Raw genomic sequence first — 23,830 nt, 5'->3', positions numbered from 1 at the left:
ACAAAGCTTTAGTTATCAAAACAGTATGGTACTGGCTCAGAAAGAAACACATAGATCAATAGAGCAGAAAAGAGAGCCCAGAAAAAACCCCACAATTACATGGTCAATCTCTGATGAGGGAGGCAAAAATAAGCAATGGGAAAAAGACATTCTTTTCAACAAATAATATTGGGAAAACTAGACAGCTATATGCAAAAGAATGAAAGTGTACAAAATTCTCATACCATACACAAGAATAAACTCAAAAATGGACTAAAGACCTAAATGTGAGACATGAAACCGTAAAAATCTGAGAAGAGAGCAGAGGCAGTCCTGTCTCTGATATCGGCAGTCACTTTTTAAATATGTGTCCTGAGGCAAGGGAAACAAAAGCAAAAATAAACTATTGGGGCTACATCAAAATAGAAAGTTTCTGCACAGCAAAGGAAACAGCCTATAAAACTAAAACACAGCCTACAGAATGGGAGAAGATATTTGCAAATGACATATCTGATAAATGGTTAGTATGCAAAATACTTACAGAGGTTATACAACTCAACACCAAAACACCCAAATATCCAGTTTAAGAAACGGCCAGAGGACGTGAACAGACATTTCTTCAAAGAAGACATACACATGGTCAACTGACACGTGAAAAGGTGCTCAACATCACTCGTCATCAGGGAAATGCCAATCTACTCCACAACAGATATCATCTCACACATGTCAGAATGGCTAAAATGAAAAACACAAGAGACAAGTGTTGACAAGGATGTGGAAAAAAAGGAACCATTGTGCACTGTTGGTGGTAGTGAAAACAGGTGTGGCCACTGTAGAAAACAGTATGGGGGTTTCTCAAAAAATTAAACATAGAGTTCTGTATGCTCTGGGAATTATACTACTGGGTATTTACCCAAAGAATATGAAAACTCTAATTTGAAAAGACACGCACTCCTGTGTTTACTGCAGCATCGTTTACAACAGCCAAACGGTGGAAGCAACCCAAGTGTCCTTTCATAGATTAATGGATAAACAATGTGTGGTGTATGGGGGCGCCTGAGTGGCTCAGTTGGTTCAGTGTCTTACTACAGCTCAGGTCATGATCTCATGGTTTGTGAGTTCGAGCCCTGCATCGGGCTCTGTGCTGACAGCTGAGAGCCTGGAGCCTCCTTCAGATTCTGTGTCTCCCTTTCTCTCTGCCCCTCCCCTGCTCACAGTCTGTCTCTCTCAAAAATAAACATTTAAAAAATTAAAAAAAGAAAACAAGAATATGTGGTGTATGTATACAATGAAATATTAGCCATAAAAAAGAATGAAATCTTACCAGCAATAACATGGATGGATCTAGAGGGTATAATCCTAAGTGAAAAAAGACAAAATCACCATATGATTTCACTAATATGTAATATTGAAGAAACAAATGAACAGAGAAAAAGAGATAAACCAAGAAACATGCTCTTAACTACAGAGAACCAACTAATGGTCACCAGAGAGGAGTGGATCGGGGAAGGAATGGAATAGGTGAAGGGGATAAGAGTATATTTAAGGTGATGAAGGCTGAGTAATGTATAGAATTGTTGAGTCACTACATTGTACACCTGAAAGTAACATAACACTGTATGTTAACTATACTAGAAAAAAAAAAAGAATGGTTAGTATTTCTGTATTTTGCAAAGCATTAGTCACCATTCCACATACTTGACTGGTAGGGTTTGGGTGTATACTCAGTTTTCCTTCTGAAGCTAGCGTCAAGGCTGTGAATTACGGGTCAGATTAATTTATGCATGTGTAGCCTTCCCTGAGTTTTTGCTTGGGATAATATGACATTAAAGCCAAGAATTATCCTATTCATTGGAAAGATACTTGTAAGCTGGAATGCCACTACAAAAAAATTTCAGAAGTTTGAGGACATTAAGAAGTTATGGGGAGTAATCATTTTTCTGTTTTTCTGTTTCTTTCATGTTAAGTATATATCCTGAGTAGAGGATTTCCTTAATCATGATCTCTAGATGTTGAATAAGAACATTGAATTCTATGCAACAAAACTCTTGCTTCAATGCAAGAATATTTTGTGGTAACTAATCAGAATATTAGTAATGACTAAGTACTGGCCTGGGGTGCCTGGGTGGTTCAGTCAGTTAAGCGTCTGAATTTGGCTCAGGTCATGATCTTGCAGTTTGTGAGTTCAAGCCCAGCGTTGGGCACTGTGCTGACAGCCCAGCCTGGAGCCTGCTTCAGATTCTGTGTCTGTCTGTTTCTGTCTCTGTCTCTCTGTCAAGAATAAATAAACCTTAAAAAAGTAAAATGAAACAATAGTGAAGTATTGGCTTAGATATTTAATAAGAGCATGTAGCCCTGGGATGCACAGTAAAGAACTGACTGTTAAATGACTTTCATCCAGAGATGACATTCTGATTTTCTCTTACATTGAGAACTATTCCCTTCACATTTACCTGTGTCTAAATGAGAAAACTAATAGGCACGTGTTTTAGTTTAACATGTAAGCAAGCAATTACGATGCCCTTATGTATACCTGGAGCAGTGTTGTGTGTATGTGTCATGTATAAAAAACCAAGAATATTGACATTGTATAATGAAGAATGAAGTTGAAGCCATACTTGCTATGTTTTAAATTAGGAGTAAGCAAGGAAAAGAATGAAGAAAACAAAAGCTTCAATAAAGAGTCCCTAAGTTATTCATACAAATCCTGTTATTTCTATTGATTTAGTAACTAGTAAACCTCATTTTCCACTCTGTGAAGTGATAATGCTCCTGGCCATGAGCTCCTTTATTTCAAGACTCTAATTTGAAATACTTCAATCACCTCTGAAAGTTGCAGAATAATCCACATGGTGATGTCCCAGAAGGAATATCATATTGCAAATGTGCTATACTTTGCAAGTACAAACAGAATGTTAAAAGATCAGGTTACCTTTCTTCTTGGAAATCTACACTACACCTAAGATGTGAAATACAGCTTTTATTTTGCTGGAGGCCCTCAGAGGTACAGCTGCTGGTTGGCAACACCATTAAGTAGGTTCAAGTTGGGAATGGAAGGTTAACAACAGTCTGTGTAATAGAAATGTAGACAAAAGATAATCCAGGTTTCCAGCTTTCAAGGGATTCACTGGCAGTAGCTGACTGTGAGCTCTCAGTATTAAATCTAATAAAGTCCTCAGGCAGAGCAATGGCGGGGTTGTTACCTTTGAGAAATGGCACTGTGGTTTTCCGCATTTGGATCAGAAATAGGCACGCTGGCAGCTTTTCTATTTTAGGGGAACCTGAGCTGAAATCAAGATTTGTAATAGTTCTATATCTCTAGTTTTTACAAATGAATTAACATTTCCAGTATGAAAAACCTGAATGGAAACACTGCTAGGATACTGCTTCCTTCCAGTCATTTTCCAAGTAATAAAGCGATACGGACACTGACTTCTAATTCTGCAACTGTGTTTTATCAAACTAAACTTTTTCCTAACTTAATTTTCTCTCAAAGCTAACCGTGTCATCACGGGAAGAGTTTCTAATGTAAGGGTTACTAATCACCTTCGACTTAATTTGAACAGAAAGCAGAATTCCAGCTAGAGACGAATACTATAATTTGCAAAGGTTTGAAAAGTTGCAGTTACAATTCCCTTTTTCAAGATGCCCTTCATGTATTTCCTCTGAGTCATTTCTCCTTTACTCCAGAATAACAGAGTTCACTGAAGACTCAATACAGTCACTTTATCTAGGAAGAGCTAAATAGAAATGATACATTCCTTGACAAGGGCTTAACATGCTCACTACACTTCGGCATCGGAAATCTTTACTTTTCGTAAAGAATTTGCCCGTGACCTTTTATCTAATTATTTTTTAAAGAAAAAATCTGACACCAATGAGAAAGACACCACTGTATCAGTCTGATCTTCTTTGAATTAAAATATACCTGTATGTCTAATATAGATATGTAAATATATAAACTGAAAATGCAGAAAACCACGAGTAGTGAAAACACAACTTACACCAAACCGTAATACCACTGAACCACTAAACAAAATGGAAACTGCCAGTGGAACCACCATCCATGGGTAAATCAAGTGGATGCTACCTTTATTTCAATTCCAAAACTTCTTGTACTTAAAAATCCTTATGAGATACATTAGATGGCTTAGTGCACCTTTAACAACTGCTAGATTCAGAGTGGGGATTTCATTCAGTCCAAGGCTGGAGGAAAGTGAATTTAATGTAGCCTTTCTAAAATGAGAGAGGGTGAAAATTGGATTTTCCATTAAATAGGACATAATCAATAGGAAAAATCAAGGAAAAAGTAAACTGCACAAGAAAATGGAAGTGCTAAACAGGATGCACTGAGTAATGTCTGGGTCAGCCCTTTGTTCACCTTTGTTTTCTCTTAGATTACATTTTATGATCTGAATACACATACCACCTGCTTTAACACCAATGCGCATACACAGTCCTCTCCAGCCACTTTTCTTTCCCTTGACAATAAATCCATCAAGTGTGAATGTTCTAGGACATCTTCAACTTTGCTTAGATATTGTATTAGAGGGAAAAAAAACGCAGTAGGATATATAAACATATGTGAAGATATTTCTCACAGGAATTGGCTCACAGGGCTAGAGGCCGAGAAGTCCACAGTCTGTTGTCAGCAAGCTGAGGAACCAGAAAACTCATGGTATATTTCAGTCTGGGTCCAACGGCCTGTCATCCAGGATCACTGATGCCTGAGGGCAGGAAAAGATAGATGCTCTAGTTCAAGAAGAGAGAGGGAATCGGTCCTTCTTTCATCTTTTGTTCTGTTGGGGCCATCAGCAGACTGAGTGAAGAGAGTTTCCCTCACCACTATGAGTGGCCATCTCCCAGTCTACTGAAGCAAATACTAATCCCTTTCAGAAATTCCCTCACAGACAGATCCAGACATAATGTCTGACTAGCCATCTGGACATCTCTTAACCCAGTTGACACATAAAATTAACCATTTCAGATACAAATTGGGTATTTTGCAACAGGAAAGATATTTGGATTCTCTAATAAGGGATATGCATTGTAGAGAGAAGTTGTTTACGTTACATTAACACAATAAATCATTTAAAAGGAGACCTGTACTTACTTTGTGATGCATACTTCTAATTTCTCACACAAAATACACTGGGGCAGAGCACCTTAGGGATGGTAGGGCACAATGAAGCAAGCCTAATGTAAGATCATTCAGATTATTGCACAGCCTACATCCTTCCACCAAACATTGAGTGAAGCAGGTGTGTGTTCTTCCTTCGTGTGGATGGTGGTATTAGGCCATAAATGCTGTAACTGTGAATCGGAAAATTGCTGGTTCATAGCTCTGGTTTCACAGCTGGCAAGTAGATTGCACAGACATTCCCCAGAGATAGCATATGGTCTTTGAAGACCTAGATACTGTTGAAATTAGTTGAATTTATATGACATCTGGATCAAAAGAAAAGTCATGATGGCACTAAATGGCCCTATTACGGTGGCTGCATATGAAGTTAGCATGAAAAGATAAACACCAAGTACACTTCAGATACTTAATCAGTAGCACTGCCCACATTAGCTCTTTAACTATGCCATGTTTTCAGTGCCTTTTTCAACTTCTCATAATCTGACACATTTTCTTTTGGACACTGTTGTAACAAAGTCAAGCCATCTTCTTATGGAAGTCCGGAGAAATGTTTATGGCTCTACACCATAGTGTAATTTAGACTTCTCAGCCAAAATTCCTATCAGAATTAATTTGTAATCACCCCTTCCCTGAAATAGAAAATGCCCCAACAGAACATAAATGAAGAACCAAAGAAACAAACCCCAGTGAAACAAAAGAACTACCGATGCAATTACATTTTTAAGGTGAAAAAGAGAAGTGATTAGGTGCTTCTATTTTTTACCATTTCCTTTATGCAAATTTAAACTGTTTTAAATAAAATACCCCCCCTATAAAGAGCTGATCTTTAGTAAGTAAAGAAGTTCCATTTCAGCTTCTATTTAAGGATGGAGGTAAGGGAAATAGGAATATATGGATATAAGTGTTTATAAGAATCTTAGAAGATTTTGATAAATTATATCTTGTTGAAATTGTAAAGCCGACAGACTGAATTTTGCTTATTAAACTCTTGAAAACTATCACCTATTGCAATACTAATAGTTGATCTTGGTTTAAACTAACAATTTATAAAAAGGATCTTAGCAAATAATTTATTTGGAAAAAATTAATCACTCATTTGTCTATGCGGATGATTAGTTTGATACTAATGTGGAAAATGCTAGACTAAGAAACAAGGCTTTTCTGTCCTAATGCCTGACAAAAGGGTTAGTAGTGGGAAAAACTGAAAAATTAACGTCTACCAAGTTGCATTTAATGGCAAAAAGTAAATTTTTAATCCTTTTAAATGCTCTGTGCTACACAATGAGGTTCTCAAATTTCGGAATTTAAGATGTATGAACTCGTAAGGGTTTAAAAATGAAGCAGGGTCTAGAAAACACTAGATATAAATTTCTTTTCCAAAGCTAAACAGATTTAAAGTCTCAGCAGGTTTAATAAACTAATTTCTGATATCCTATTTTTACATTTAATATATAATAACATTAATAAAAATTGATCACTCTCCTTGAACCCACTTGAAGGAAAAACAGAACCGCTAAAATCCAGAAAGCTCTGTCACGTTTTATGCTTTTTTGCATGGAATTTAAGGATGAACAGTTCAGAGGCTACTTAACAGAGCTCACTTGTTAGGTTTTTCTGAGGCACAGATAGTCGTGATGAAACAATATGATAAGTGCTTACATCATCATATATCAGAGTGTCCCTCAAGCTGAGGGGGGTAAGGAATGACTAATTTCCAGATACCACAGGGAGGGAGGCATTACGAAGCTCCATTAAGCACCACAATGCTGTCTTCTGACTGTGGCAGTGACACCAAGGAGGAATGACGGCTCCAATAGAAGACATTTTAGAATCAGTATTCAAATTTTCATTAATATTTTGCTTTGACTAGAATACACGTATAAGCCAGAATCAAAGCATTAACTTAGATAAATTCAAGAATGGGAGTCACAGACAATGAAATGGTTTATCCCAAAACATTTTCTGAAGTAACAGTAAAACTTCTAAATAAGACCCTCCTTCACAAACTAAACCAAAGAAATGACTGAAGTAAACAGAGAGTTACTTCCAACAACACCCTTGCTTCTTCCGGTTACCTCCATAGTTGCCTGGCAGTGGAGTCCTTTCCTGCTTCTTACGTTCCTAGGCATGCTCAGGGTTCTGAAATGATTTTTTACTAAAGGTAAGCCAGTTAGTCAAACAAAAGCTACTGTCTTTGCAGTAATGAGTAAATATGGGACACATGTGGATACTCTAGAATGATAAAATTCCCATTTACCAGATGTTCTGTCTTCTAGAATTCTGCAGGATCAGCACATTCAAGAACAGTTGAACCTTGTCCTGCCTTCTTATGAAAAGTCTTAATTCACTGGTTTGAAGCGCGGCTCTCTGTTCTCTTCCTCAATGGATTCACAACCCCAATGCACACCCGGAGATGTGAATCACCTCAGGCATCAGGGCAGGCTTTGTTGGAAGATTTCTGCCATGTCTAATGATACTCTAGTTATTATAGTTTTTCTTTCTGTCCCAAATTACCAGTAGTGTCTTCATTTTCCTTTCTTGGCTTTTTTTGTTTTTTGTTTTTTGCCTCTATTTTCTACCATGTTTATTAGCTTTTGTGTGAAAATTCTGTCCTTTATAGACTTCATAAACTCATAAGAGACTTCTTTTTTTTTCCTCCAAGTTATAACAGCAAAATACAATACACTAGGTGTACTCTTTGAAATTTGGATTCCTTCTTTTTCTGTCTTTTCGTCCTGTCCTCCCTCCCTCTTTTCCTCCTTTTCCCTTTACTTCCCTTTTTCCCTCCCTCCCTCTTTCCTCCCCCTCTTTCTGGCTCTCTCTTTTGCTTTTTGCTGTATATCCTTGGGCTGATCTATTGACAGCAGAGCAATTGGAAGTGTTTAAGGTGTGTGTGTGTGTGTGTGTGTGTGTGTTTGTCAATATATAACCATGTTTTTTGAGATGTGGACAACCGATCTCCTTAAGGTTTTACTGGTAGCAAATCTATGGTGTTTATTATATTAAAACGTGGTAAGTACTGAAAATATAAATAGGTTCATAAAAGCTTAAATTCATGGATAAAGGATTATATTGCCACTATATATGACAACCGTTTGTTTTCATATTTACATTCAATTTCTTTGCCAAAGACTCTCCTAAGTATATAATAGGTTTGACATAGGATTTAGTCTTGTATTCTTCACACCTGCCCTAGTCATCACCAGCATTATGCCTTCCAGAAATTTTTTAAGTTATTGGCCCCCATGTAAATAACTCAAGAATACAAGCAAATATGCAATTCACAGGTTTTATTAAATATAACAAAGGGTAGTTAACTTTTGATTCTTTGGAAATAATTTATTCCATTCACATACTTTTTTTTTTTTTTTGCTTTTAGTGTGATAGACACGTACTGATGTTAAGACACATTTAATCTATTTGATCTATGAATATATTGGGAATGGTATTAACCTATAATGACAGTTTTAATTGTTAATGCTCATTTTTTTAAATTTTTTTAATATGCAAACTTGATTCCCAGAAACAAGGACTTAATTACAAACTAAACTTCCTTGGAAAAAATCGTAGCTCTGAAATGGTTTTTAAATCAACATATATTGCACTTAAATTGCAGATAAGCTCTGAGGTGAGAACCACCCCTAGATGATCAGGCAAAGCCTGACAAGAAGCCAAGAATCAGCTCTTGATGGGGGCTCCGTGAATACATGCACCACTCTTAACCAAGGCATTTTCACTCGCTGTAATTTGCACCGTGTATTTCCTGTCTACCCTGCCTGAAAATATTTCCTTTTGGACTTAGCTACAAAGGTATTTTGATGTCTTTTGTCTGTCTGTTGTTGTTGAACCCTAAAACAACATCCCAAAAGAGTGACAGTTATATTTTATTGTCTTCTCTCTACATAAGAATGAGGAAATGTTGTATGAAAGATAGGCATGTGCATTTGATAGACTTTTTAAAGGAGGAAAACATTTCTAAGAGAAGCTTCAAGTATTCAAAAAATGCAAAATGAAGATGACTTTATTGCTGTAAAATACATCATGTAAACTTAGACCTAATATTTGTGGGAGAGGAATTAATGTCTATGTTATAATTTTAACTCAAGAGCACAGTTTGAAGGATCAGTCAATAAAGTATACTTCATAGATAAAAGATACTTAAAATATTTTCCCCTGATCATTACTACCTTAAAACTATTTTCAAATCTAGGGGCCCCTGGGTGGCTCAGTCAGTTAAGCGACAGACTCTTGTTTTTAGCTCAGGTCATGGTTGTGAGCCCCACGTCAGGCTCCGCACTGCCAGTGTCCAGCCTGGTTGGGATTCTCTGTCTCCTTCTCTCTTTGTGCCCCTCTCCCATTCAAGCTCTCTTTCTCTCTCCCTCAAAATAAATAAAAACTTTTTAAAAAATTAAAAAAAAAAACAAACCTACATTCAAGTTTTAGGATTACTAGAATGGAGCCTAGATTTCTACAGTGAAGTGTTTAAGAGTATCACGTTAATATTCTATGAAGAAATTTCACAAATGTTTAATAATTACACTTTCAATCCTTAGTGGAATAAAGTGCCTAAAACCAGTCAAGCTGTAATTTCTGGGTCTGCATCATGTCTCCGCCAGAAGTGCTCTGATATTTATATGACGCTTTTCTTCTACCCTTAACATCTTGTTGACGGTTTACTATATTTGAGACTTACACTGTAGCCTGCCTGCTTTATGGAGCAAACATCAATTCCAGTTTGAAATACACGCGAGTAGCATTTCCTGACTCTGCTTGGCTTACGAGGTTAGTCATTCTTCAGTCCTGATTTTCTGCAAGAGCCAAACAGGTGCTTTTTAATGTGCTTCAAGCATGCCAGGCTGAGAACAACAGGCTTGTTAAATAAACGTTTTTCAGAGACTTAATCTGAGGGTCATTAAAGGTAGGAACAGACAGAACTGCGACTTGCAGTCTTGTGTCCTGGAGGCATATGCGTGGATGCAATGAACCCACGTGGATGTTTCCAGGAGCGCCTGTCTTGTGCCAAACTGTGAGCTTAGTGTTTTCGGGTATATACGCGCTCAGTCGGTCGCAAAAACACAGTGAAGTGAAGTTGTTAGGTAGGAATTGAGGCTCAGAGAAGTGAAGTAACTTGCATAAAGTCGTGCGCTGGTTAAGAAATAATCGAGGTAGGGGCGCCTGGGTGGCGCAGTCGGTTAAGCGTCCGACTTCAGCCGGGTCACGATCTCGCGGTCCGTGAGTTCGAGCCCCGCGTCGGTCTCTGGGCTGACGGCTCGGAGCCCGGAGCCTGTTTCCGATTCTGTGTCTCCCTCTCTCTCTGCCCCTCCCCCGTTCATGCTCTGTCTCTCTCTGTCCCAAAAATAAATAAAAAACGTTGAAAAAAAAAAAAAAAAAAGAAATAATCGAGGTAGATGCTGGATTTGAATCCAGATGTCCAGACTGTCTATTGTGCACCGCGTCGGAAGCCTACGGGACGTTAAGAGGCCCATCTGCAACTACAATTCTGCCTTCGGTGAAAGATTTCCTGTCCTTTTACAAAAGAGTCGCTTAAGTCCTGTTCTGGGAACATTGTTCCCACTTCAGGACTTGTTTGCCCTGTGCAAAGTTATTTAATCTGAGAATCTTAGGTTTCTCTCTCTAAAAATAGCGAAAATGATACTTCAGACTGTCGCCCAAGGGTGTCATGAAAATTAATGTAATAATCATGGTCATCAGTCACTTTAAGCTACTAAAGAAAATTTCTGACTGGTAGATAAATCCACAAATTCTATTTTTATCCTCCTCCAGAGCCCCCACCGTGTGCCCACTCCCCCACTTACTCCCATTTTCCAAGAACACAATGAAGAAAGGACAGAAGACACTGCAGTTACAAGCGCCATGGCCCCAAGGAAAACACTAATAATGACATGAATCTTACTTTCAATTCTGATGAACAGTCTTCTTTGCCCAAAGCCTGGTTCCTTTTTTAATACATAGTGAATATGAGACTGACTCTTAAATAATTTCTTTGATAAAACCATAATTGTAAGCCTGCCTAGATATAAATGTCTATATCAGCATATACATTATATGGCCTTCATTAATATTTTGTTAATGAAAGTTGAATGGTACCAAAACGACCATCCTTTCTCCAGTAGATGTTATGCAAGACTGCCTTCAAGTTAAAGGAATCATAAAGGAATTTATGATGATAAAATTTATCTAAGACTAGAAGAAAGATTTAATAACAAAGGAAATAGCACAAAGCAAAAATTCTTGGAAGAAGACTGTAGTAAAATAATCATGTTTAGCATGCTAACACATGCCATTAAACAGATCTGTCTCCTCATTCCCGCATTAATCAAGAACTAAATCTTTGTGACCTTTAATTTCCCTAGTTGTTAAAATGGACTAAATAATAGCTTATGTGGGGCAGGGAAGGGGAATGAGAAGTAAATAGGATAAAACTTGTAATATTCAAAGGTAAGTTACTGATCAATTCAAGTTTACCAGTTAAATTTTAATATTTAACTTTTTGTTTGGTCACTAGTAATCAGTAGTAATTTCTGTTAGTAAAGTAGGCATTCATATTATAATGATGGTTTTATAGAAAGTGGAAGCACCAAATTATTTTATGTCATTTTTTCTCAGTTTCTTCAAATTCAAGGAATTACATGGACACAGTTCCAAATATTGAGTTGACATAATAGTTAAATTTTCAGCTATTTGGTGAATATATCATCTTATCGGGTTTATCTATTTCCATAAAATATGCTGTATTGGGTTGAATAGTGCATTCTCAAATTATGAAAAGTGGATTCCTACATAGAAATGCAGGAAATTGGACATAGAGACACAGAAGGAAAACAAAACATGATGATATAAACAGAGATTGGGATGATGCATCTACAAGGCAAGGAACACCAAGAATTTCTGACAGCTTCCAGAAGCTAGGAAAAGAAGCATTGAGCAGATTCTACCTCACAGTCTTCAGATGGAACCAACCCTGCTGATACCTTGATTTTGGATTTTGAGCCGCTCAACTGTAATAGAATACGTTTCTGTTGTTTTAAACCCCCTGGTTTGTTGCACTTTGTTATAAAAGCCCATGGAAACATACAGGTATTGGTACCAGCCAGTTGGGTAGAACTGCAACAAATACAGAAAATGTGAAAGTGGCTTTGGAATTGGTAATAGGTAGAAGCTGGAAGAATTTTGATGCTTAGGATAGAGATACCGAGATAGCCTTAAAGAGATTGTTTTTAGAAATAATGTTGGGACACGTGGGTGGCTCAATTGGTTAAGTGTTGGACTTTGGCCCAGGTCATGACCTCACAGTTCATGAGTACGAGCCCAGTGCTGGTCTTTGTGCTGACAGCTCAAAGCCTGGAGCCTGCTTTGAATTCTGTGTCTCCCTCTCTCTCTGCTTCTCCCCCACTCATGCTCGCTCGCTCTCTCTCTCTCTCTCTCTCAAAAATGAATAATTGTTAAAAATTAAAAAAAAATTGATGTTAATGGCAATTCTGATGAGGTCTCAAAAAGAAGTTAAAAGAGATGTAGAGAAAATGTCTGTTATCTGGGGAGAATGTGTATTATCACTACCCGAATGCTGCCAGAAATATGTTCAAGTGCTTCTGGTAAGGTCTCAGACACAAATGAGAAACATGGTATTGGACACTGGAATAAGGTGATCCTTTGCTTTAAAGTAGCAGAGGATGTGACTGAACTAACTTCTGTTGGGTGGAAAGTAGATCATGTAAGTAACAAACTTGGATATTTAGCTGAGGAACTATCCAAGCAGTGTGGAGAAGATGAAGCCTGATTTCTCTTTGCTGCTTAGGGTGAAATGTGAGAGGAAAGAGAGAAACTGAAAAGCACGAAGTTATCAGCACTTGACGACTTGAAAATTTCCCAGTATATCAGGACAGTAGGCCTGGGAAACAAACCCAAGGGTGTATCTGGGCAATCTTCACTAAAGAGATGAGGAATGTGACTTATGGATCCAATAAACCTCTCTGCAGAAGCCAGGAATAGAGATGGGATTATCCAGGAGGGATCTGTGGAGAATCCTCATATTTGATGGTATGGATCCCCTTGACAGCCCAGAAAAACAATAATAAGGCTTCTGAGAATTTTATAGCTACACTACTGGCCTAGACTAAAAAGGAGGGAGATGGGACAAAACGAAGAATGATGCTGAGACCAGAGACAAGGATGCTGAGGCCAGAAAAGACAAGTCTGGTGCCTTGGATGGCCAGGACTGTGAGCTGTCCCAGGGCTGAGAGGGCAGAGCATCAAGCCATGTGAGATGACTCTCAGGCCTAGAGACCTATTGGAATTTGCTCTTATGAGATACACGTTTGCTTTTGACCAAATATGTATGTGTATGTATATATATATATATATATATATATATATATATATACATATTTTGTTTGTTTCAGTTTCTCCCTTTTGGGATGGGAATCTATATTCCATCCCTGTCCCATAACTGTATCTTGGAAGCAGATAACCGGTTTTCTCGTTTTGCTCATCACTGAACAAAAAGGAATTTTGTCCTCAGATGGGCAATATGCAGAGGCTCACTTATATCTGATTTTATAAGATTTGGAATATTTTTGAGTTGATATTAAATGAGATTTTAAATTCAGAGTTAATGCTTGAATGGGTTAAGACTTTTAGGGATGTTGAGATTGAGTAAATGTATTTTGCACATGAGAAGGACTTGGATTGGTGGGGGGACAGAAGGTGGAGAGGACTGGGTTGAACAGTGCCCTCTCCCCAAATTCACATCTACCCATAACCTCAATATGTAACCTTATCTGGAAATAGGGTTTTACAGGTGTAGTCAAGTCAAACTGCATTGGCTTGGGCTCTAAACCAGTATGAAGGATGCTCTTTTAAGAAATGGGAAATTTGAATATGAAAACATGGAGGCAGAGATTGGATGGATACATCTATAAGGCAAGGGACACCAAAAACTTCTGTCAACCGCCAGAAACTAGGACAGAGGCATGGAACAGATCTTCCCTCGGAGTCTTCAAATGACACCAACACCAACCCTGATTTTGGAATTGTCAAAGAATAAATTTGTGGTGTTTTCAAAGCTCCAGCTTGTGCTGCTTTGTTATAGCAGCCCTAGGAAACTAATACATACTCTTGCCATTATTGTAAATGGTGATAGTAAAACTAATAATAGATTTTCTACCCTAGTAACTCCCTTAATATATAAATTTACATTGCAACTAAAACATACGACCATATATTCAAAACTGTGTGGTTAACCTTATAAAGAGTAACTGATTTAAATGGAGACAAAATAGGAAAAGGATATGAATACACATTATTCATATACATTATGTGCTATATTCAGAGAAAAAGCAGTAACACTGCTTATAGGAATTTTTCCCTCTAATAACAAATTAAGATAAAAATATATTCAGTCATTCAACTAAGTCGGTTTCCAATTGTTCTAAACAGGTAACACAAAATTGTATTTAGCGAACCTACTTTCAGCCAGAAATATTGTTTGATACACTAACATGAACTTTGTAAATTTTTGGTTTTTGTTTGGTTGGAATTTGAGTGAAAAAGATTATAAAAGCAGACAATGGGGGGGAAATGCCTACATCAAAGTAGACTTCAGGTTGTACTGTGAATATGGTCACCCACATGTGCAAATGATAAGACACTAAATTTAAAGCTAGATTTTTTTAAAGGACTACAAGTAAGAAAATATTGTTTTATACTATTTTGTTGTTGGCTCAGCCACGTCATTTATGACATTTTGTTATTTTTGGTATGTTGACAATAGATCTCCATAGAATAGTTTGAATCCTATTCAGTTTTGCTATAACTGACAGAGATAAGAGAGCAAACACAAGGGGCACCTGGGTTGCTCAGTCAGTTAAGTGTCTGACTTCTGCTCAGGTCATGATCTCACGGTGCATGGGTTCAAGTTGTGCATCAGGCTCTGTGCCGAAGGCTCAGAGCCTGGACCCTGCTTTGGATTCTGTCTCCCCCTCTCTCTCTCTGCCCCGCCCCTCCCCTGCTCATGCTGTTTCTCAAAAATAAACATTAAAAAAATTTAAAAAATAAAGATAGCAAACATAAATACTGAGACTTTTAACCTGCCATTCGGAGAGTGTTACTATTTTACTATACTTCATACTACTTAAATGATATAAAACAGATATTTAGGATGGGTTTTACAGTGTTTAAAGTATCTTCTTATCTCTCTTAATGAAGAACATGAAAGTATTAAATACTTTGGAAATACTAGTGAAAAGATGAGTTCTCTTCTTTCATACTTTGTTGATATTTTGTTGCTGGGGGTTGGAAGTTCTCTGTGTAGCATTATATATAAAAAGTAAATGTGGATTGGGGTTTTTTTTTTGTTGTTATTTACTAATATCCCAAATCTGAGGATAAAATATAGTATGATAAAATGCAGAAATGCTTTCTAAACATTATTAATAAAAATAAAAATTCAAGATACTTTGAAAGATAAGGAAGTGAAATAGTGAATTTATTCTGATTGCCTGTGAGCTTTTTGGACGATGAGAAGAACATGTATTATCATAGGACATTTTTAAGATTTTTGAGATCTAGAAAGAAAAGTGAGAGACTATGAATAAATTAGGTGTTAGCTGAAGGTCACTTTAACTGCACTAATTTAGAAATATACAGAAAAAAAGAATTTCCAATTTCTTACTGAGACACAATATATGCACAGGAGATATGATTAGATATGGCTTGAGATCCTGTTTGGACACCTTCTTAATTATCTTTAATAAAAATGAAATTTTAGAAATGAGATTAATTCAACAAATCAATTGATAATGACTAATTAATTAATGTCAGTTATCATTTATAAAGCAGTTTGAGGCTAGAACATGCCATGCTTGGTAAGTAGTAGTATTAAAATTATAGTGATGAGGAATGTGGATAAAAAAGTCTGGCATGGGTAACATTTTAAAGACCCATTTATATTATGAATGTTATGAAAAATGACACAGTATTTAGGAAAAGATGTGCAGCTCTGTGTCTTAGATTTCTTTTTAAATCTTTTTTCTTATACAATTAAAGGTGTCTTTTGAATTCACTATTAGGCTTCATTTCTAAGGTCAATCAGGAAGTATGGGAGCCCCTAACCTATAACAGCTACTAATCTTAGCATTAGGAATTTCATGATGAACCAATAAGCAGAATCCCTGCTTTCAAGGAACTTCCATTCTGGTGGAAGAAGCAAATCTAAAGACATAAACATAAACACAGAAAGAAGAATTTAGGAGACCAATATTTGGTATGAAGAAAATTAGGATAAAGTGAGGGAGCGATTTAGCTAGGCTATGTAGGAAGCTCTTTTGAGTTTTGATATTACGCTTGAATAATGAGAAGACACCAACCAATGAGCCAAGATAACAACAGATACGAGCATAGCCCAAGTCAGGAATAATGTTTGCTAGTTCAAGAAATATGAATCGAAAGCAGCCAAGTGCACTGAGACTGTAGTGGAATACAAAATGGAAACCTGACAAGGAGTGACTGATGGAACTTTTATTCTGGCAGTTGAGTAGAGAATATATTCTATAGGTACAGGTTTAGGAGAAAAGGAACAGATTAAGGATTTACTTATTTTCCAATAGCTTTGTTGAGGTATATTTTATATATCACCAAGTTTATTCATCTCAAGTGTACAAATCATTGACTTTTAGTAACTACCCAACAGTTTAACCATCATCATGAATTGGTTGTAGAATACCCTCCCCCTCACTTCCCACCAAAGATCCATTATGTCCACCTACAGTTAAGCTCCATTCCCATCCCAAACCTCAGGCAACCACTACTCTGCCTTTGGTCTCTATAAATTTGGTTTTTTGTGGACACCTCATATACATGGGTTCATACTATATGCGGCCTGATTACTGATAGCAGTTAATGCCAGAATAATAGAAAGGATGAGATGTGGCCTACCTTGGGATTGATTTTGGAGGTAGAGCTGGAAGGACATTCTCTTAAATTGGATGGAGAATCTAAAGGGAATACAAGAATTAAACATAAAAAGATTCTCAGACTTTTGTTTGTTTTCGATTGTGTGATTATGTGTATGGTGATCCTCATGATGATGATGACAAATCTCCAAGGAAAATATTTCGGAATTTTACTAGATATGAGAATCAAGATCCCAAGTAGGCAGTGCATCTGGGAGAAGTCAGCAGAGGACAGATGGTTAGACAGTCGTATGGATGAGGGTGAGAACAAAACAGGAAGGGAGAGAGGAAGCAGGAAGGAGAGAGCCTCTGAGCACCCTAACGGTCTGTCCTACACAAGTTGCAGTACTCAAAAATGTGGGCCCCTTGTTAAAAAAATTGAGAACTTGAATTATTTCTGGTGTCCAGTCCAGCATTTACAAAGCGTGGAAGTCTTCACTCCATCATAATGACAAGTAAGAAACCTGAACAAACTAAAAAATCAACCTCTTCATAGATCTTTCAGAGAAGTCAGATTCCCAGGGCAAACTCTTGCCTCCAAAATCAGAGAGAGTGAGAGACAAGCAGATACAGAGAATCACAACTATGGTACCAGAAAGCCACGTGCAGAAACCTGCACAGGAACCAGTACTGGGGCTGGAAAACCACAACTGTAATTGGCAAATTGCTGGAGTCTCCGTGTAGACAAGTGTGAGAGAGGAAAAACTCCAGGGGGACCCAATTTTACCTCTCGGAGCTGCACCAGGCCTCACAGTGAATCCTGTAGAAAAATCCCCTCAGGGTTCTGGTGAACAGAGGGGAAAATGAGTCGTTCCGAAATACACCAAAGTTTACTGTTCTTCTTAACAAAACTTGCTCTGAGGAGACACTTTCACTGGAGTCTGACACTTGCAAGCAAGGAGCTCCCCGACTTCAGCCCCCTCTAGCCGTTTTTTTGGGGGGTGGGGAGGAGGGGAAACACTGCTTCAGTGAACTTCAGCCATTGCATCTCACCTATTCGAGCAAAGAAGAGCAGCACTGGTGAAGTTCACAATTCAGGTACACAGCCCCACCAAAAGCCTGACACCTAATCATGGGATTACGGAATATATCCCGTTCCCCCACACTTTACTGCATTAGCAAACGAAGATTTATAGCAGTTTCTTTCACGCAGATCATACACACCTTTCAACAAAAATCCCAGGGCACACTCAGAGGAAAAATGCAGAGTCTGAAGAAAATGAACAACCATCAGAACCAGAGACAGATATAGCAAGAAATTGGGAATTAAACAGATATGAGATTTTCTTAAAACTATGATTAATATGCTAGGACTTTAAAGGACAACATAGACAACACGCAAGAACATATGGATAATGTGAACAGAAATTCTGGGAATGAATAAAAAAATGCTAGACATTAAACACAGTGTAGTAAAAAAAATGTCTTTGCTGGACACAGGAAAATATTGGGCATGACTGAGCTCAAGGATTAGACAAGAGAAACTTCAAAAACTGCAAAGAGAAAAGTATTTGGAAAAAAAAAAGAATATCCAAGAATTGTGGGGCAACTACATAAGGCACGAAATGCATAAATTGGAATGCCAGAGAAAGAGAAAAGAACAGGAGAAATAATTGAAGCAATAAATGACTGAAAATGTCCTCAGATTAATGTCAGACACCTGACTGCAGATCTAGGAAGATCTGCAGAGATCTTAAGGACAACACCAAGAAGGATAAATGTAAAAAGAAAAAAAAGCTATACTGAGGCAAATCATACTTGAACTTCAGAAAATCAAAGATAATGAAAAAATCTTGAACAAAGTTAGAAGGGGAAAAAAACTTAAGGAACAAAGAGAATTATGTACAATTTCTCCTAGAAACCATGCAAGCAAGAAGAGAGTGGAGTCAAATATTAAAAGTCTTATGGAAAAAAAAACAAACTACTAAAACCTGGAAGCAACCAAGAGTAGGAAAATGGGTAAATAAACTTGGTATATTCAGACAATGGAGTATGATCCACTGATAAGAAATGAGCTATCAAGCCATGAAAAAGCATGGAGGAAATATATAATACATATTATCAAGTGAAAGAAGCCAATCTGAGAAGGCTGTATACTGTATGATTCCAACTACATGATACTCTGGAAAAACAAAACTGCGGAGACAGTGAAAAGATCAGTGACCATCAAGGGGTTGGGGGAAAGGAGGGATGGATAGGCAGCACAAAAATTTTTTAGGGCTGTATAACTATCCTGCACGATAGGAGAATAGTGGGTACATGTCATTATATAATTTGTCAAAATCCATAGAATATACAAAAGCAAAAGAAAACCCTTACATAAAGTATGGACTGTGAGTGATAATGATGTGTCAGTGTAGTTTAGTCAATTGTAATAGATTCATCCTCTAGTGGGGGATAGTGATAAGTGGAGGAAACAGTGTGTGGGCAGGGATGAGGGTGTTTGGGAAATCTCTGCACCTTCCACCTAATTTTCCTGGGAACCAAAACCTGCTGTATAAAACAAAATTCATTAATAAAAATTACTAATAACTTCAGGACGACAACAGCAAAGAATATAAACAATCATGGGATTCTTTCTAGTAGGATACTCTGTGCACCCACACACATTTTGCACACCCACAAAGTCAGTATCATGGTTTGGTAAAAGAATAAGAGACATCAAAAGAGATTGTGTCTTATAGAAGTTTAAATCAATAAAGATGTCATGGACTGAATTATGTCCCCCCAAAATTTATATGTTGGGGCTCTATCCCCCAGTGTGGCTGTATTTGGAGACAGGACCTTTCAGGAGATAGGTCAGGTTAAGTGACAATAATTGTGAGGCCCAAATTTGGTTTGTCTAGTATCTGTATAAGAAAAGACAGACACCAAAGATCTCCTTTCCCCATTTGCCTAGAAGAAAGGACACGTAAGTGCACAATGAGAAGGCAAACATCTAGAAGTCGGAAAGAGAATCTCACCAGAAACTAACTCTGTTGATTTATAGCACATTGGTCTTGGACTTCTAACCTCCAGAACTGTGATTAAAAATATTTCTGTTATTTAATCTACCCAATCTGTGATATTGTATTATGGGAGCCCTAGAAGACTAATACAAAATATTTCAAAGAGGGAGCCATCACTATATCCAGTGCTTTCAAGCGTATGGCCTACATGCATAACCTTCTTACAACTACAGAAAGGTGGAAGAGATAGTATTTATTCTCTGATAGTAAATTTTCCATACCTATTTGTTCTTAAAATATCATGTCTGTGCAATATATGTGAAGGATAATTTTATGTGTCAGTGTGACTGGATCACAGGGTGCTGAGAAGTTGGCTTAACATTTTTGGGTATGTCTGTTATTGGTGTTTCTGGGAGAGTGTAGCATTTGAATTGGTAGACTGAGTAAAGTCTCTCTCCAGTGTGAGTGGACAGGATCCAAACCACTGAAGGCCTGATAGAATGAAAAGTTGGAGGCAAGCAGAATTTGTGTTTCAGCTAACAGTGAATCTGGATCACCATTCTCGTCTGCCTCTGGGGCTGACTGACACCTGTGGGTCCCCTGGTTCTCAGGCCTTTGGACACAGAGTGTATGGACGATAGACTACGGGCTTTGCTAGTCTTCAGCTTACAGATGGAATATCATGAGACTTCTCATCCTCCATAATTGTGTGAGCAAGTTCCTCATAATCAATCAATCAATCAACCAATCTCTCTCTCTCTCTCTCTCTCTCTCTCTCTCTCTCTCTCTCCAGTTGGTTCTACTTCATGAGAACACTGACGAGTACAATGTATCTCATTCATTACTCAATTTCTTGGTTAAAAAGTAATCCATGACTGTTAAAAAAACTATTCCAAAAAATTTGAAGAGTATATAGACAAAATAAAACATAAAATAAATATCACCTGTAATTTCAACCTATCCGAAAAATCATTTTTATACCATTCCATATAGCATCATGCTGTACACAGATGTAGTCTTTCCTCTTAATATCCCTATCATTGCATCTCTATATGGTTAGATACTATGTAGCCATTACTGTGTCAGGTGAATGAACCACCATATTTTCACGTTTTACCACTTTAAAAATATCTACAGTGTGATGGGTATTTCATGAACTATTTTATATTCATACCTCATTTTACTCTTGAAGCAATCCATTGATGTGTTTGTTCATAGTCCCATTGTATAGTTGAGGCCCTGAGGATTAAAGAATTCAAGCAATGTGCCCAAAGTTAAAGATTTAGAAGCTGGGGTTCTAAGTTTTTTACCCATGCCACTCCAATTCCAAAGTTCTGAATTACCTTAATCTTAATTATTTCAGGTGTGTATCTCATGTATTTTTCAAGTGCTGTTGTATGTATCTGGAGAACATGTTCTGTACCCTGTGCTTCCTTTGTGTGCCCTTCAATATTTAATAGACTACTAGGCACATGTTTGTTTCTAATTAAATTCTTAATTAATTTAATTGAATTTACCATATGGTCTTTGCTACTTCATCATTAATTTATTTCTGTTATTGATTTGGACTCAGTAAAAATATACATGATCTCCATTGATAAAAACATTAAGAGTTATGATTTATGTGGCTTAATCAAGATATTGTTTTACTAAAATACTTCGGGTTAATCAAGAGAAAGTTTCTATAATTAGTTTCTTTTTCCAAATGCTATGTGTCTAAAATGTCAAGAAAGGTAAAACACTGATGCGTGTTTTAACTGGACTATTTATCAAATGATGACAAAAATGTGAAGTACAGCTCCAGTAATTCAGAGGAACCAAGTGTGTGTATTTTCTTTCCAGGGAACTTAGTGGTTAATAAGTTGAAGAGAACAATGCAGAATAATTGCTATGTCCTGACCTCCCACCCCAACCCTCTCAGTTTTTTCTCTCTGTGAGCTTTCAGGCCACAGCCTCATTTAATATATGCTCCTGCAATGACACTTAAAAACTTCTTTTGCTATAATATTGTCACCAGCTACACCCCGAGACATGACCTTTACTGCTCACCTGCTTGTACCCACCGATCTTTGTCGCATAATTTTCTGTAACCTCTTCTTTCCAGTTCATCTTGTCACTGTGGCGAAAGACCATACAGGCAAAGCATCCCCTGTGGGAAATCAAAACTACCCCGGAAGCAATAACCACCCCCTGGAGGAGGAACTCAAGCGACCCAGACCACCCAGGCCAGTTTGAACTTAATGCCAACTCAGGCCTGCACAGACAGACCACGAAGTGACTCCTGGGGTTCCCAACAGTTACCTTTAGCTCACTATAGTACTAAGATCTCTGCCCAAGGCACAAGCCTCATTTACATGACATCCAATGCATTGATTTGCTTCTTTCCTTAAGTCACAGGAGCAATGCTACGCCTGCCTCTACAAATGATGAACAAGGCCTCCCTTTGTAAGTATTTATCCCTAACCCTAAATAAAAGGAACCCATTTACCTTCGTTTGGTAAATCACAGTTGTGGCGGTTATTTTCCATGATCTCCTCGTTTGCTGCAAATAGTTTGCTTTGTGCAACAACTCTACCTGCTATGGTTTCTATCTGTGATTCACCAAGGAGCAAACTCAAGTTAGTTCTGTTACAATATTTCTTCACTCTACACTTTTTCTGACTTTTTTTATTTTTGATGTGTCACAAACTAATCAATGTGCCGGTAGGTATCAAGACAAAATGACCAGAAGAAATGATTTAAAAGCAAAATAATCAGTGAAAGACAATAGAGTGATGCATCTTTAAAAACAGGGAGTGTAGAATTTGTGTGTCTATATATATATATATATCTATATATAGATATACACACACACGAATTATGAACATGAATTTTTGATAGTTGGTATAAGTATTGGCTGAACAAATCTTGAATCAAATGTGTAATAGTCAAATATTGTTTGATATGAGATATGTATTAATTTGAAATGTTTATTAATATTAATATATTTGCATAGGGATATTTAATTAAAAGATTTTAAGCACCATGACCAAGTGATATGCAAGTAGCATAATTCTAACCCAAGTGCAAGTGAGCATTGTTAGTTCTGTGTTTTCACGATAACTAACTACTCATTTAAGTGTGATACCTAGTAGATACTTTGAGTTTCCAAAAGTCATCGAAAGCAATGAGACTAAATTATTTTATAAACTGTGATTCGGTGTTTACTTACATACATGATCCTTCTCCCTTCGTGTCTGGCTCAGTTGGTCTGCACTGGTAGGTGATAGGTAAAGTGATACACAACTGTGACAATTACCTGAAATCTAGAAGAGCAGAGTAAAACTCATTCAAAGAATATAAATATACAGCAAAGAAAGGAAGCAAAATTTAGATAGCAAAGATAGCTTTAGAAATATCAGATGGCTCTCTCTGTCCCAAAAATAAATTAAAAAAAAAAAAAAAAAAAACGTTGAAATATCAGATGGGACAAATGAAAAACTATACAGTGCTATTTTTGTTAATATAATTGAGAATAGGGAAGCTGAAGGGACTCCATAGAAATCTGCTTTTTGCTCCTTTTCCTGCTTCTATTCTTGATAAGACCTGCACCCCTACCTTACACGGGCTTCATACTGTATGTTCTCCTTGTAAAGGACAAGTAGTTAATGATTCTTTAGAGCTTCCAGCATAATAGATAACATCCAAGGATGGATCAGGCAAGAATGACTGGATGAAGCCATCGTGTGCATATTCCAGACCACCAGTGCTAGAAGTCTTGATACCAAGACCCCCTGGTTCTAAGGAATAAG

At 37.3% G+C, this 23,830-nt stretch overlaps 1 long non-coding RNA gene across 1 annotated transcript in view; it reads left to right on the top strand.

The window, feature by feature from the left end:
• Positions 1-22,548, top strand: part of LOC109251050 (uncharacterized) — a 104,832-nt gene extending 82,284 nt beyond the window's left edge. Inside the window, exon 3 of the long non-coding RNA XR_002073328.2 lies at positions 22,144-22,548. This is a non-coding gene — a long non-coding RNA (uncharacterized LOC109251050). The remainder of the gene's footprint in view (positions 1-22,143) is intronic.
• The last annotated feature ends 1,282 nt before the right edge of the window (positions 22,549-23,830 follow it).

This window comes from Panthera pardus, unplaced genomic scaffold (assembly GCF_024362965.1).
Source record: "Panthera pardus isolate Hobbes unplaced genomic scaffold, ASM2436296v1 HiC_scaffold_13, whole genome shotgun sequence".
Lineage (NCBI taxonomy): Eukaryota > Metazoa > Chordata > Mammalia > Carnivora > Felidae > Panthera > Panthera pardus.
Note: the sequence above shows the minus strand (reverse complement) of the source record. Positions and strands in the feature narration are given on the sequence as shown.